This window comes from Pogona vitticeps, chromosome 2 (genome assembly GCF_051106095.1).
Source record: "Pogona vitticeps strain Pit_001003342236 chromosome 2, PviZW2.1, whole genome shotgun sequence".
Classification (NCBI taxonomy): domain Eukaryota; kingdom Metazoa; phylum Chordata; class Lepidosauria; order Squamata; family Agamidae; genus Pogona; species Pogona vitticeps.
In genome coordinates, this window is record NC_135784.1 from 216,299,807 (window position 1) to 216,312,897 (window position 13,091).

A 13,091-nucleotide genomic window follows, 5' to 3' on the forward strand; every position below is an offset into this window, starting at 1 on the left:
TACAATGTGACAATGTTTGCATCCTTCATGTCCTGTTGTAGTCCACCTTCCCTCCAGCAAACATGAAAGACTTCATACAGTTCGGTGGTGATGGTCTCTTTATAGCACTTCAGCACTTCAACAGGGATGTTATCCTTTCCAGGTGCTTTGCTGGATGCGAGGGAATCCAAGGCGCTTTTATTTCTGCTAAGGTTGGTTCGCTGTCCAACTCTTCCAAGACAGGCAGGCACTCAATGTTATTTAATACTTTTTTGATTACTACAAAATTATAATTGCTACACCTCTAGATTTAGAAGTTCCAAAAAATTTCTTATACCGTATTTTTTGCATAAGACGCACTTCCCCCCGCCAAATAGTGGGGGAGAAAGTATGTGCATCTTATGGAACGAATACAGTAAAAAAGGGGTTCAACCACCACCACCCAGAAGCCCCCCACTGCCATACTGGGAGGCCTCTGAACTAACATCAGAGACTGCTTGCTGTTTGGACCTCACCATTCTGCACTGCTGGCTTTCTAGGATCTGCTTCCTGGAGCCCACCTGGAAAACCAGCAAGGCCAACAGGCCTATGGCAGCAGGCAGTGAAAACAGCCAAGGACAAAAGTGGAAAGAGTAATTCTAGAAAAACCAGGGGAACCCACAAACACAGTCCCCCACTTAGGCAGTTGATTTTCCCATATTTGGGAAAATCACAGGGGTCAGCACATCCAAAGTGCAATAGATGAGCCTCACCCTGGGAAAACCATTTTGATGATCATGGTATCTCCCTTGCCAAGTACAGTGGTGCCTCGCATAACGACGTTAATCTGTGCAGCAAAAATCACTGCTAAGCAATTTCGTTGCTATGCGATTTAAAAAAGCCCATAGAAATGCATTAAAACCTGTTTAATGCATTCCTATGGGCTTAAAACTCACCTTAAAGCGAAGATCCTCCATACGGCGGCGATTTTCGCTGCCTCTTAATCGAGGAATCCATCGCTACACACAGCGGGCGCCCATTTTTTTACCCAGCGGCCATTTTGCAACCGCCGATCAGCTGTTAAAAAATCATCGCTTTGCATTGATCGGTAAGCGAAACAGGGAACCGATCATTGCAAAGCGAAAAAAACGCATAGGAAACATCGCAATGCGATCGCTTTTGCCATCGCAAAATCTTAATCGCTATGCGATTTCATCACTAAATGGAGTGCCCGTTAAGTGAGGCACCACTGTATGAGTTGGTATGACCGCTGAACCTCCTGTCCCTTTCTGTGCCCTGTCCCCCAAAGGCATGGTGACCCTCGGCTGCACCTCCTAATCAGAACAGGGCTGCACAGACCCAGTCCCGAAAGAGGCCAAGAGAGCTACTCAGTGTTTTGGGGTGCCCCACAGGACCCCCATCAGGGGCTGGATGTTCCTCCCACAATCCCCCAGTGCACAGATATTAGCATATCTAATATGCGGGGAAGGCAGGGAAAGTGGGGAAATTCAACCTTTCAGTTAGAGAAGAGGCTGCTTGTCTGCTTCCTTGCTAGTCCAAGCAGTTAGAGAGCTGGGAGAGAGACCTGGGACTGCCTGGTATTGTCGTTTTAAAATGTAAAATTTAGTTTAAAAGCTGTTTGTTTGGGGTTAGTGCTTGGGTGAAAAGGTGCTCCATTTGAGTTGAAACCTGCTTGTGTAGAAACCTGCATACTTGCTTTAAAAGCTGCCTAGGAAGTGTTCAGACCACCGCCGATCAGCTGTTAGGTGGGGAAAGGGGAGGGGAAAGGAGCAGGAGCAGGAGCGGAGAAGAGCACAAAATGGCTGCCGTCTGCCGGCTGCCTGCTGGCTTTTAGCTGTTTGGGGCTCTTTTTTGGCTGTTCTGGGATCTACCAAGGCACTGTGAAGAGCAAGGCTCAGTCTACAGTACCTGGTAAGTGACTTTCTTTTAAGTTTTTTAAAGTTTCTGACCTTTCCCCCCTCCCCATAAAATGCATTAATTAATTTTCAATGCATTTCTATGGGAAATTTGGATTCAACTTGCAAACTTTTCAACTAGTTCTGGTCATCTAATAGAGCATGTATTTCCAAAGGGTGTTGCAGCAAGGAAACTAACTGTGATTCGTGACTTCTAACTGGATTACAGTACCTGCTTCCTGATTTCAGCTACTATAGTTTGTATTCAGTTTTTTTGGCTCATCAAGAACATTGTTCATGGCTTTGTGTGGCCTAACCTGTTGTGCCTTGCATGCTATAAACGTTCAATTATGTCAGAAAATGGAGATTTGGTCTTATGCTGAGCATGTGCTACTGCTGGTGAATGGGATCAGGTTAAGCTTTGTGTTGCTGTTCTTTTGCATAACCTAAAGTAAATAAGGAAAACCAGCTGTTAAATAGTTTAATTCCACTATTTATCCTCCACAGAACTAAAAGGGACCTCTCAATGCAGTGCCAAATCAGACAAATCATTTCTAACTTAATATAAGCTTGAGCTGTAGCTGGGCAGAGTTGCACAACAATCTCAGCTGTCATTGAGACATTTCTATAAGCATGGGGAGGAAGTGGATGAAAGGAAATGTAAAATATAGGTAGAGTGGTATAAGTCTTATCACTGGCTGATAATGGCCTATATTAATGCCACTGTTGACTGCTGTTCACTTTACATGGTTCAAATGTTATTCTGTTATAGTTTATTAAATATTTTATTACACTATTTGGTTCAGAATATATTTCCCCTGTGTTCCTCCTCTAAAAATTAGGTGCGTCTTAAGGTCAGGTGTGTCTTATGGAACAAAAAATACGGTATGCCTATATTGTTCATCTTTAATTCATTGATTCCATTTTCTCATTGATGTGTCTCCTGCAGAAAGAAAATGTCCAGCTTGTTTTTCTTCAGTAGTGCTTCTATTCTTATTCTTTTCACTGTTGATCCAAGGCCTTTCACAGTTAAAGTTGCAAGTCTTATTCTTTTACCCATGTGAATTCAAAATTTCTCTTTCCAATAGGACCCGTGTGCAACCTTTCCTCCCATCAAACTACCAAAAATAAACTGAAACATAAACATAATAACACCCAATAGTTTACTATCGCCAATCTTGTGAACATAATTTTTCATCCACTCCACCATATTCCCATGCCATAACCACTGGCATGAGCAAAAAGTGGCAGAAAGTGAGGAGGAATTAAAGAACCTCTTAATGAGGGTGAAAGAGGAGAGCATAAAAAATGGCCTGAAGCTCAACATCAAAACACTAAGATCATGGCCACTGGTCCCATCACCTCCTGGCAAATAGAAGGGGAATATAAGGAGGCAGTGACAGATTTTACTTTCTTGGGCTCCATGATCACTGCAGATGGGGACAGCAGCCATGAAATTAAAATACATCTGTTTCTTGGGAGTAAAGTGATGACAAACCTAGAGAGCATCTTAAAAAGCAGAGACATCATGTTGCTGACAAAGGTCCACATAATCAAAGCGATTTTTCCCCCAGTAGCGATGTATGGAAATGAGAGCTGGACCATAAAGAAGGCTGACCGCTGAAGAATTGATGCTTTCGAATTGTGGTGCTGGAGAAGACTCTTGAGAGTCCCCTGGACTGCAAAGAGAACAAACCCAACCATTTTGAAGGAAATGAACCCTAAGTGCTCACTGGAATGACAGATCCTGAAGCTGAGGCTCCAATACTTTGGCCATCTCATGGGAAGAGAACACTCCCTGGAAAAGCCCCTGATGTTAGGAAAGTGTGAAGGAAAGAGAAGAAGAGGATGACAGAAGACGAGATGGATGGACAGCGTCATCGAAGCTACCAGAATGAATTTGACCCAACTCTGGGAGGCAGTGGAAGACAGGAAGGCATGGCGTGCTCTGGTCCATGGGGTCACAAAGAGTAGGACATGACTTAACAGCACTTAAAAGCATACTTTTTAACGACTAAACAACAACATGCCCAGTTTTCAATTGGAAAGAACCAAGGTCAAAAAAATACCTTCTGGTCTGCCTGTTTCTAGATTTCATTGGTGCAGAAAGACAACATTTATAGGTTTTGCTCTTGCCTCACTACCCTTCCCTTAGGAAACCCATGGAAACTCAAATCAAGAGACACTGAGTTTTCTGCCCCCACTAACTTTGGGGAGTCATCAGAGAGTCTTTAAGTGTCATTCCTCAGAAAATCAGTCTAGGATGCCTGAGAAATAAGTTTCACTTTCACTTCTCCCTCTGGCAAGCAGAAACCTAGCCTTTTGCTTTCTAATCTATAAGTGTAAGGGGGTTCTGCTTGGAATTATTATTACATATATTTGGAATTATTCAGATATATTTGGAAGTATGTGAATATTGCATTATTTGGTGAATTCCAAATACTTCTGCATCCAGTTGCACATTCCTCCTTACTACTTTGGTTGAGTTGTCTGTTTCTCCAAGCAAGTGCATGAGGAACAACATCTTTCTCCTGGGAGGCATGTGTCCCACTATCTCTATGTTAGTTTGTGTTTTTTAACCAAACTCTCATTGATGATTTTGAGAACAGGCAGAGATAATCTGATGCAATATTCATACTGAGCTTTCCTTAAAAATACATGTTAGTTAGACATAGTAGTTTTACAAGCAAGGTGTTCCTAATTATAGAAGGGTAATGGAGTCTTTGCTTAGCTGCTATTATTATTACTGCTTGGATTGTAATCATCATCATCCATTTACAAGCCTGTAGTAATAAGTGACTGAAAAATCTATACGCTGAAGAGTATTAAAATTGGCAAGATTCAGGAATCCCTTAATGATGCACTTAAATCTCAGAATCAGCATGTTGAACTAAATAAATTAGTTACAAAATATTTCTGTTAATCAGTCTTAAAATGGCAGGAGATAGCAAAGGAGGTGTAGGGTAGTTCTAAAAGGGTAGAACAATATTTTTGGCAATGCACTGGTAAATATGTAGGCCACCTACAATGCTGACTTTACCTTATTGCCTTGTGGACCATGGAGTTCAAAAGGTGGGAGAAATGTACCAAAACTAAATAAAGTTTGCCATTCCCAAATGGCAAACATCCAGCCGCCTAGCTCTCCCTCAATCGCATCTAATCAACTTGGCTTATGACATGTTCCTGCAATATTTTGTATTTGCTTGCTTTCCCTCCACACCACTGACTTTCACAGGAAGTGAATGGATGGATCAGAAATTTCATCCTTTAAACATACAGGGAAGTTCTATGGGATGGAGTGGAAGGGAAGGAAATGGATGGGTGCTATTTTTCAAGCTGCCAATTGTCTACACACAACCACATTTTGTCCAAAGGAAAAGTCCTACATAATTGCATTTTTCCTATATGTGTCTATCCGCTCTTTTTAAAAATAAGGTTTATATATCATTCAGTTAGAGATATTTGAGGTCAGTTACAATACTGAGTAACCCTATATGTTGGCATGTGGTGAATATAGTCCCATTGCTATTTAATTGTTTTAATGTTTAGTCACATGACAGGTAGTGCAGAAGGAAACTGAATTGGTGAGTGCCCATGGAGCTCAAGCAGTGCATAGCAGGTCTGAACTTTGGGCGCTGCGGATCATGAGGTTACAGTGCTGGGAGTAAAGACCTGTTGGGGTCCTTCCCGGGATGAGGGCCGCCAAAGGAAGGGGGCTTGCATGCTCGGGCGGGGCATGATATTTTGCCAGTCGGGGTCATGCTGTCTTAGAGGCAGTACAACAACGGGGCATGGGACTCACCCATATAGGTTGGTGAGGGGGGTCCTGTGTGACCTTTGGCACCAAACCTGATACTGTACTATCACAGGCCTCTGGTTTCTAAGCCATAAATTATGGCATGTTGATTTAATAAAGTGTGGCCCTATTTATACCCATCACCTGCATCTCACCTCATTATTCCAGAGTGGGAGGGCAATGTCCTTTGTGGTCAAAACAATTACAATGTAAATAACATAAAGCTTTCCTCCTCTTGGTATGGCTTTACTGCAAATGGTCTCCAAGTCAGATGAACAATCTCATCTTTATCTCTCTTCCCCTTCTATAACAATTTCTTAATTGTAAAGTTACTATTGCTTTGTCTTAATCACAAGAATCTCTCCCTGTATTGTTTCCTCCCTTGCCAAACCCAACTATTGGAAAAGCCATCTTCAGTTTTTATGGTGGCAGTGGAACTATAATAATAAGGCAGAGGTAGGCCAAATCAGGATCAAGAACATCCAGCCAGGGAAGACCAACACTTTGTTGGCCTATACAATTGTGCAACCCAGCATTTATATATGTTTATATAAGGATGACTGAGATGTGTTATTTATATAATAGAAACTAACCAGGGACAGGGACTTGAGTCATAGGACTCGCTGTCAAATCAGACCTAAGTCACTCAACTTGACTCAACTTTTTCCCCCCAATGACTTGGACTTGACTCATGATTTGGAAACCACCTACCTCTTCCCTTTCTTTCTGGGGAATAAAGCCTATTTTAAAAAGAGATCCATAATTGGAGCTTGGGACTTGAGACTTGGTACCAAAGACTCAGACTCATATTTGAGACTTGGCCCCCAAGACTTGCCTGCTTCTAACCAATTGGATTCTGTCTGATATTAGTGTATAAATATACATTAACTGCCAGATCAAAGAAAAAGTGACAGTTAGGGTGAGGCTTATTCTGCTTTTTCTGTTTGACTGTTAACATGATTGCTTTTCTACTAAGAATTAGTTTTTTAATTTCAGTTTTACAGAGGGCAGCGGGTGCAGCTATTACTATATATTATTACCAAAGTTGTTATGAAACCGTAAGTCTGTCAAACACACCAAATAAAATACAGTGGTGCCTCGCAAAACGAGCGCACCATAGAGCGATGAATTCGCTCTACGGTGACACTTATTCGATTGCTAATGCGATCGCAGAGCGACGGCTCCAATGGCTTTTTTCTTACCGCTCAGCGATGTTTCACACAGCGAGGGTTAATCTGGGACGAATTAACCTTGCTGTGCGAGGCACCACTGTATCTTCCAGTATTATTAGTTTATTTTACATGTTATACATTCATACATGCATCCATTCATTATATCAGTGGTTCTTAACCTTGGGTTACTCAGCTGTTTTTGGACTGCAACTCCCAGAAGCCTTCACCACCAGCTGTGCTGGCTGGGGTGTCTGGGAGTTGCAGTTCAAAAATACCTGAGTAACCCAAGGTTAAGAACCACTGCCTTATATGACTAAATGAATATTATTCCAAATGCGGGCACACATGAGTCCATATATGTGTATCAAGGGAGAATCTAGTATTCATGATCTGTGTGGTTTTATATAGTCATGCTTGATCCACTTCTGTGTGTAAACTCTCAGCAATGTCAACACTCTTCCCTTAACCGGTCCACAAAGGGGGAAGTAATTCTCATACATTGGTATAAAGCAGCAGGTTGGCATTGCTGTATCCTATATATAACAACCAAGCATTCAGTTCCAGTGTCTCTGTCACCCATCTGAAGTGATACAAACCTGATAGCAATTTTACCAATTCTCTGGAAACTAGACCTTTGGATCTTACCATATAGGACAATGATTCAAATTTCCCAAACATATAACTGTCATTGCGAACATACAGTCAGTTGCCATAGGCTGTGTTACTTCTGAAACAGCTAGATTTTGAGAAAAGTAATTTCAATCCCAGCAGGTGTGCTGGCTCAACTTCTCATCCCCTCAGTTTTAAATTAGTAAAACTATTGGCAGAAAGGGTTTGTAGTGGGTGAAATCAGGACACATCCCCTTTAGGTGCTTCCCAGAGGTAGATGCCATTCACTCTGCTACTGGTGGCTGCGTTGCAATTTAGGAAGAATCTAAGAGGAGAGTTTAAGTACTTCACACACTGAATACTTAGGTATACAGTGGTGCCTCGCTTAGCGAGTGCTTCGCTATGCGATGAATTCGCATAGCGAGGGGGTCCGGGCCATCGCTGGAGCATTCGCTCAGCGATGGCCCCTATGGCGATTTTTCGCTTTGCGATCTTCGCAGAATGAAGCGGGGGAGAACAGCTGATCGGCGGTTCCAAAATGGACGGTGGAAGGTCCGCGCCGCATTTTCGCGCCCTGCCCTCGCTTACCGAGGGCGCAAAAATGGCGGCGCTATGGAGAAACATCGCTTAACAGTGAGTTTTCAAGCCATAGGAACGCATTGAACGAAGTTCAATACGTTTCTATGGCTTTTTTATTCCCGTTTAGCGATGTTTTTGCATAGCGAAGGTTAATCCGGAACGGATTAACCTTGCTATGCGAGGCACCACTGTACTAGTAAAATATTTCCTTTTTCTAGAATGACACAGTTATAGACTTGGAAGGTACACCTAAGTTCATCCAGTCTTAATCCCTGCCAGTGTGAAAAGCCACAGCTAAAGCATCTCTAACGGACAGACATCCAATATCCATTTGGAAACCTCTGGTGAGGGGGGAGCCCATGACTTTCTGAGGTTGTCCCTTTGACATTATCTTAAAACTGTTGAGCTGCAAGGAACCACATAGATCACCAAGCACCTGTTAGGGAGACACAGTGGGTAATTGAACTCCCAACCTTTGGATCCACAGCCAGATGCCTAAATCACTGAACTTCAAACAGCACTTTGTATCGAGATATAATTTCTGCAGAGTATATGTGTGTGGCGAAATGCCCACGTCACTCCTGTCCATCATATGGAGCTCATATGCAGGAGCCTATGATAGGACAGGAGGGGCAGAGCTAGAATGACAGACAGTTAGAGAGAAAGGGAGAGTTAGGATATGAAATTGAGTGAGTGAGGATATTGAATTGAGAGAGTTATGACAGAGCTTGGAAAGTAGGAGTGTTAAAGAGAACAGGAAAGAGTGAGAAGGAATAGTGAATAGACAGATCGTATTGTTGAAGTGGTTATTGTGAATAAGTATATGCAAGCAAACCCAAGTTCTTTAATGAGAGATCTTAAACAGTAGTAAAGGAACACCTGTGATTTACCAACTAAAAGATCAATAAACCTGTTGCATTGGCAGCACGCGTCTGAGTTAAATATATTTGGTATAGTGTGGACTAGATCCACTGGTGGCAGCATAAAAAGAGTAAACACATCCAGAGGGTGGACCTGAGTGTTGGGGGAGAACAAACAAGGGACACTGAGTGGACACGACAATCTGTAAGGAGGAAAGGGTAGGATAGCTTCTCCCTGCCCATCACTACTTCCATTTGTGAAGTTATGAGGGGTTTTAACACTTAAAAGGTGGGGGGAAGAAGGGAGGAAAGGAAAGAGGAGGGACGTGCTACAGCTTCTTGTTGTATCAATAGGATTATCCATGGTACATTTTTCTTCTTTCTACACTTTTGGAAGTAAACAGATTGGCTTTGGTTGCCTTCTGACACATGTGCATTTCTCAGAGTGCCAATGGAAAAATATCATCTCAGTGAGTCTTCTGGGGAACATAGTGAGGTCACCACAGGAAAGTCAAAAAGTTATGTTTTAAAGAAAGAAGAAAAAATACGGAGGATAGAGGTAAATGCAGCACTACTGATAACCTTTGAGAGACCAAACACAGCTGCACTGCTATATTTAGTACATTAAAATGAAAGAAAAACATTTCCCATTTTATAACAGAAGATAAACCCTTCCAAAAATAATAAATAAATAAAATCAGAAAATATTTTCTCTCCAGCACTAGCCCTACCACTGCCACTTTTTCATGTCAGGGGGAAATGACACCCTAACAACAAGAGGGAATTGTCAACTTACATTGGACCCTTGACTCATGAAGGTACCTACTTAGAAATTTCAAGGTACGTAAAGCTCCAGCCGCAAAATTTTAGTTCGACTTGCAGCCGGAGCTTCAACCTACGAAAGGCGGGGGGAAAGGGCAGGAAATTCAAAGCAGCCCCCACTGCCCCCTTGTCTCCTGCCCCCTGTGCCCTCTGCCTGGCAGGGGAGGGCTTCCCTAGTAGGCCCTGTCTACCCCCAGGAAAGCCTGAAGACAGTGATCGGCGGTGGCAGGGGACCCCCGGGAGGTCTCCCATGGCGGTAGGGAAGCCCTGGAAGGCCTCTGAAGGCAGCGATCGGTGGCGGCGCCGGAAGCCTGGGAGGCTGAGCCTCCTTTTCCCTTACTGTTTGGGCGAAAGAGTTACAAAGAAGCAGTCTCTTCACCACCAATGGTTAGGGTTTTTTAATTTCCCGCCCTCTTTCCCTGCCTGTTTCTGTTCACAGGTCAAAGCTCCGGCCACAAGTCAAAGCAAAATTTTGCAGCTGGAACTGTTCCTAAGTCAAAATGTGCACAGGTCAGGGTGTTCATAAGTCAAGGCACCACTGTACTTGCGACTGGAGCTCCGAGTTACGACCAGGGAAAAGGTGGGAAATTTAAATTACTAATTGTTGGTCGACGAAGAGGCTGCTTCTTTGTAGCTCTTTTGCCCCAATGGTTAGACAGTGTGCATCAGAGGAGGCTTCGGACTGCCTGGTGCTGCTTTCTGCTTCTGAGTGAGAACATATTGTACAGGGTTTTGCAAGGTGGGTTTGGGCTGGGGGGGGAAGCATGTTTCTGTTCTGTGATTTTTGTGTGTGTGTGTTTTGGTGTGTGTGTGTGTTTTTCAGCCCCAGGACGTTCCGATGGGGCTTGCTCTGTTTGCTCTGTGTGTGTGTGTGTGTGTGTGTGTGTGTGGTTTGTTGTTGTTGTTGTTGTTGTTGTTGTTGTTGTTGTTGTTGTTGTTGTTTTTGCCTCAGTGCATTCCAGTGGGGCTTGCTATGTTGTGTTTTGTTTTGGGGTTTTTTTGGTGAATTTTTTCCAGCCCCGATGCGTTCCGATGGGGCTTGCAGTGGGTTTTGTTTGTGGGGGTTTTTTGGTGATTTTTCTTCCATCTGGAACTGATTAATTGTGTTCCAATGCATTCCTATGGGAAATGGTGCTTTGACCTATGACCATTTCAAGTTACGACCATCTGGAACAGATTACGTTCATAAGTCGAGGCACTACTGTAATTCAAAACTCTGGAACAAAAAATAGTTTATATTTTTTCTCAAAATGTTTATTTAAATGCACATTTAAAAATATATAATTGTAGAGAACTATATCAGGACATTCTTAGAAGTGGACATTCAGGTTTTTATCTAAGAAATATGGATCAGGTAGTATTATGTAGGAATTCATAGAGAAGAATTGTGCTTGAAACATCCTCAGGTTATTCTTAATTTTTTCCCCTCACTGAGAGGAAAAGGAGCTGAGGGGTAGGTGGGATCAGTGGGCACAGGAGGCAAAAGGGAAATTGTGAAGCATTTCTTTTTCTCGTTCTTGTACCTATCTTTCACTTCAAATTGCATCCTCAGTGGTACTCCAGGAATCATATTTTTCAGCTTCCGAAAACAAAGCTCAAATTTGGGTAAATGGTGTAAAAGGACATGTACTGAAACATACTCTGACCGCCCTGATTCTGGCCATGGCACAGTGTGGCTGACAGGATCTCTTTTTATAGAGAAACTCTCCGGTGAGTTCAACTGATGCCATTCCCCTACACTTTGGCACGGTTCTTTCATTGATTCGGCTTCCCTCACAGCTATTTGCGGGAGTTTCCTTTTCCTGTCCCAGTGCAGTTCTTCCTTTCTAGCTTGCAAATGGTAATGGATCTCTATATCATACTGAGTTTGGAGGACTTATTCATTTTTCCTGCAAAAGTTAAATAAAGTGCAAAACTTTCAGCCCATCAATCCTTTAGCAAGCTGTCCAAGGTGACATTTCATTAGCACATTTTGTCAGTGGATAAATTGTACAGCATGCTCAGAAGGGAAGGTGGAAAACATCCAGTCCTTTTTCATTAGATCCATCTGAAGTTGAACCACTGGAGATTACATACAAAAAGCACACGAGACAGAGGAAGCGCTACCCTGTCTATAAAGTACATTAATCATTCATTCCTTTCTGAGTGCCTTAAGTCAGTGCCATCTCTCTGGTTAGGCCCAAAACTGGCTATTCAATTTTGAACTGCGTGACAGATGCATTTCAAGGAAAATCACAGACATAACGACTCCTGCCATGCTTGATAAAGTCCTCATTCATCAATTAAGAAGTTTCCAATAAGGCAAGAAGGATGCAGCAAAATGGGTCCATGCACACCACACAATAATATGTTCTACTTTCTCCTCTCTGCTCCTGCTTTTGCTGATCTCAGTGGTTGCAGCTGATTTCATTTTTATTCCTCCCTTTCTCCATGGAGCTCAGGGTGGGAGGTGTACAACTTTCTTGACATTCACCTTTGCAGTGACCCTGTGAAGTAGGGTGATGCTGAGAGGCAATGGTTGGCCTATAGTCATCCAGGGAGTTTTGTGATTGAGCAAAGACTTACAACAGCAGGCTCAGAAGGGAAGGTGGAAAACTTCCAGTCCTTTTTCATTAGATCCATCAGAAGCTAAGCTAGCTGGAAAGCTCAGTGGTTCAGGTATCTGGTTACAGAGTTCAGTTCACTGTGTCTCCTGTGAATAGAGCCAGCCTATGTGGTCTTGGGCAAGGTGCCCCCAGAAGAAGGGAATGGCAAACCACTTCTGAGTATTCTCTACCTGGAAAACCCTGAAAAGGGTTGTCATAAGTCAGAAATGACTTGATAGCACGTGTTGATGATTAGAGATGTATGCATTTTGCCTTTTCCCCTGTTCAAATGGTTGAACTTCTCCAGTTTTTACCTAGAACAGAATCCACAGAATTCAGTGGGATTTCATCTGTGTATGTAGAACTGAATTTTACAAAAGTTTGAGGTTTGTAGATGCAGAGCTTAGAAAATCTGTTTTTTAATCATAATTGTTTAGAAGCCTCCCCCCCCCCAAGTATAAGTATAATGTTGCCATTAAAGTTATAGATTTAACAAATGCAGCTTTCCTTCTCAAAAGTAAAAGAGTTACAGTGTGTGAAAACTGTAACTTTAATGGCAACTGTTTGCTTTTGGAGGCCTTGGAACGATAATTATAATTACAAGATAGCAGCTTGTAGCAGTCAGATTTTTCTGAGAAAGAGCAGGCAGTATCTAGCTGCTCCATTCATCCATTTACCATCTCATGCGAGAAACAAAACAAAACATGATAAATGGTATTGAAGCCAACGTTAAGGAGCCATACGATTCTCTCCTGACAAATGTGAGTGGCAGGAGGAGATGCAGGCCTGTTGTC

General features: G+C 42.7%; 1 non-coding gene across 1 annotated transcript; it reads right to left on the minus strand.

Moving 5' to 3' along the window:
- Positions 1-627: 627 nt before the first annotated feature.
- On the minus strand, positions 628-783 carry LOC140705082 (U1 spliceosomal RNA). Its single transcript, XR_012084628.2, has one exon. It is a non-coding gene; the product is annotated as a U1 spliceosomal RNA (small nuclear RNA).
- Positions 784-13,091: the final 12,308 nt, after the last annotated feature.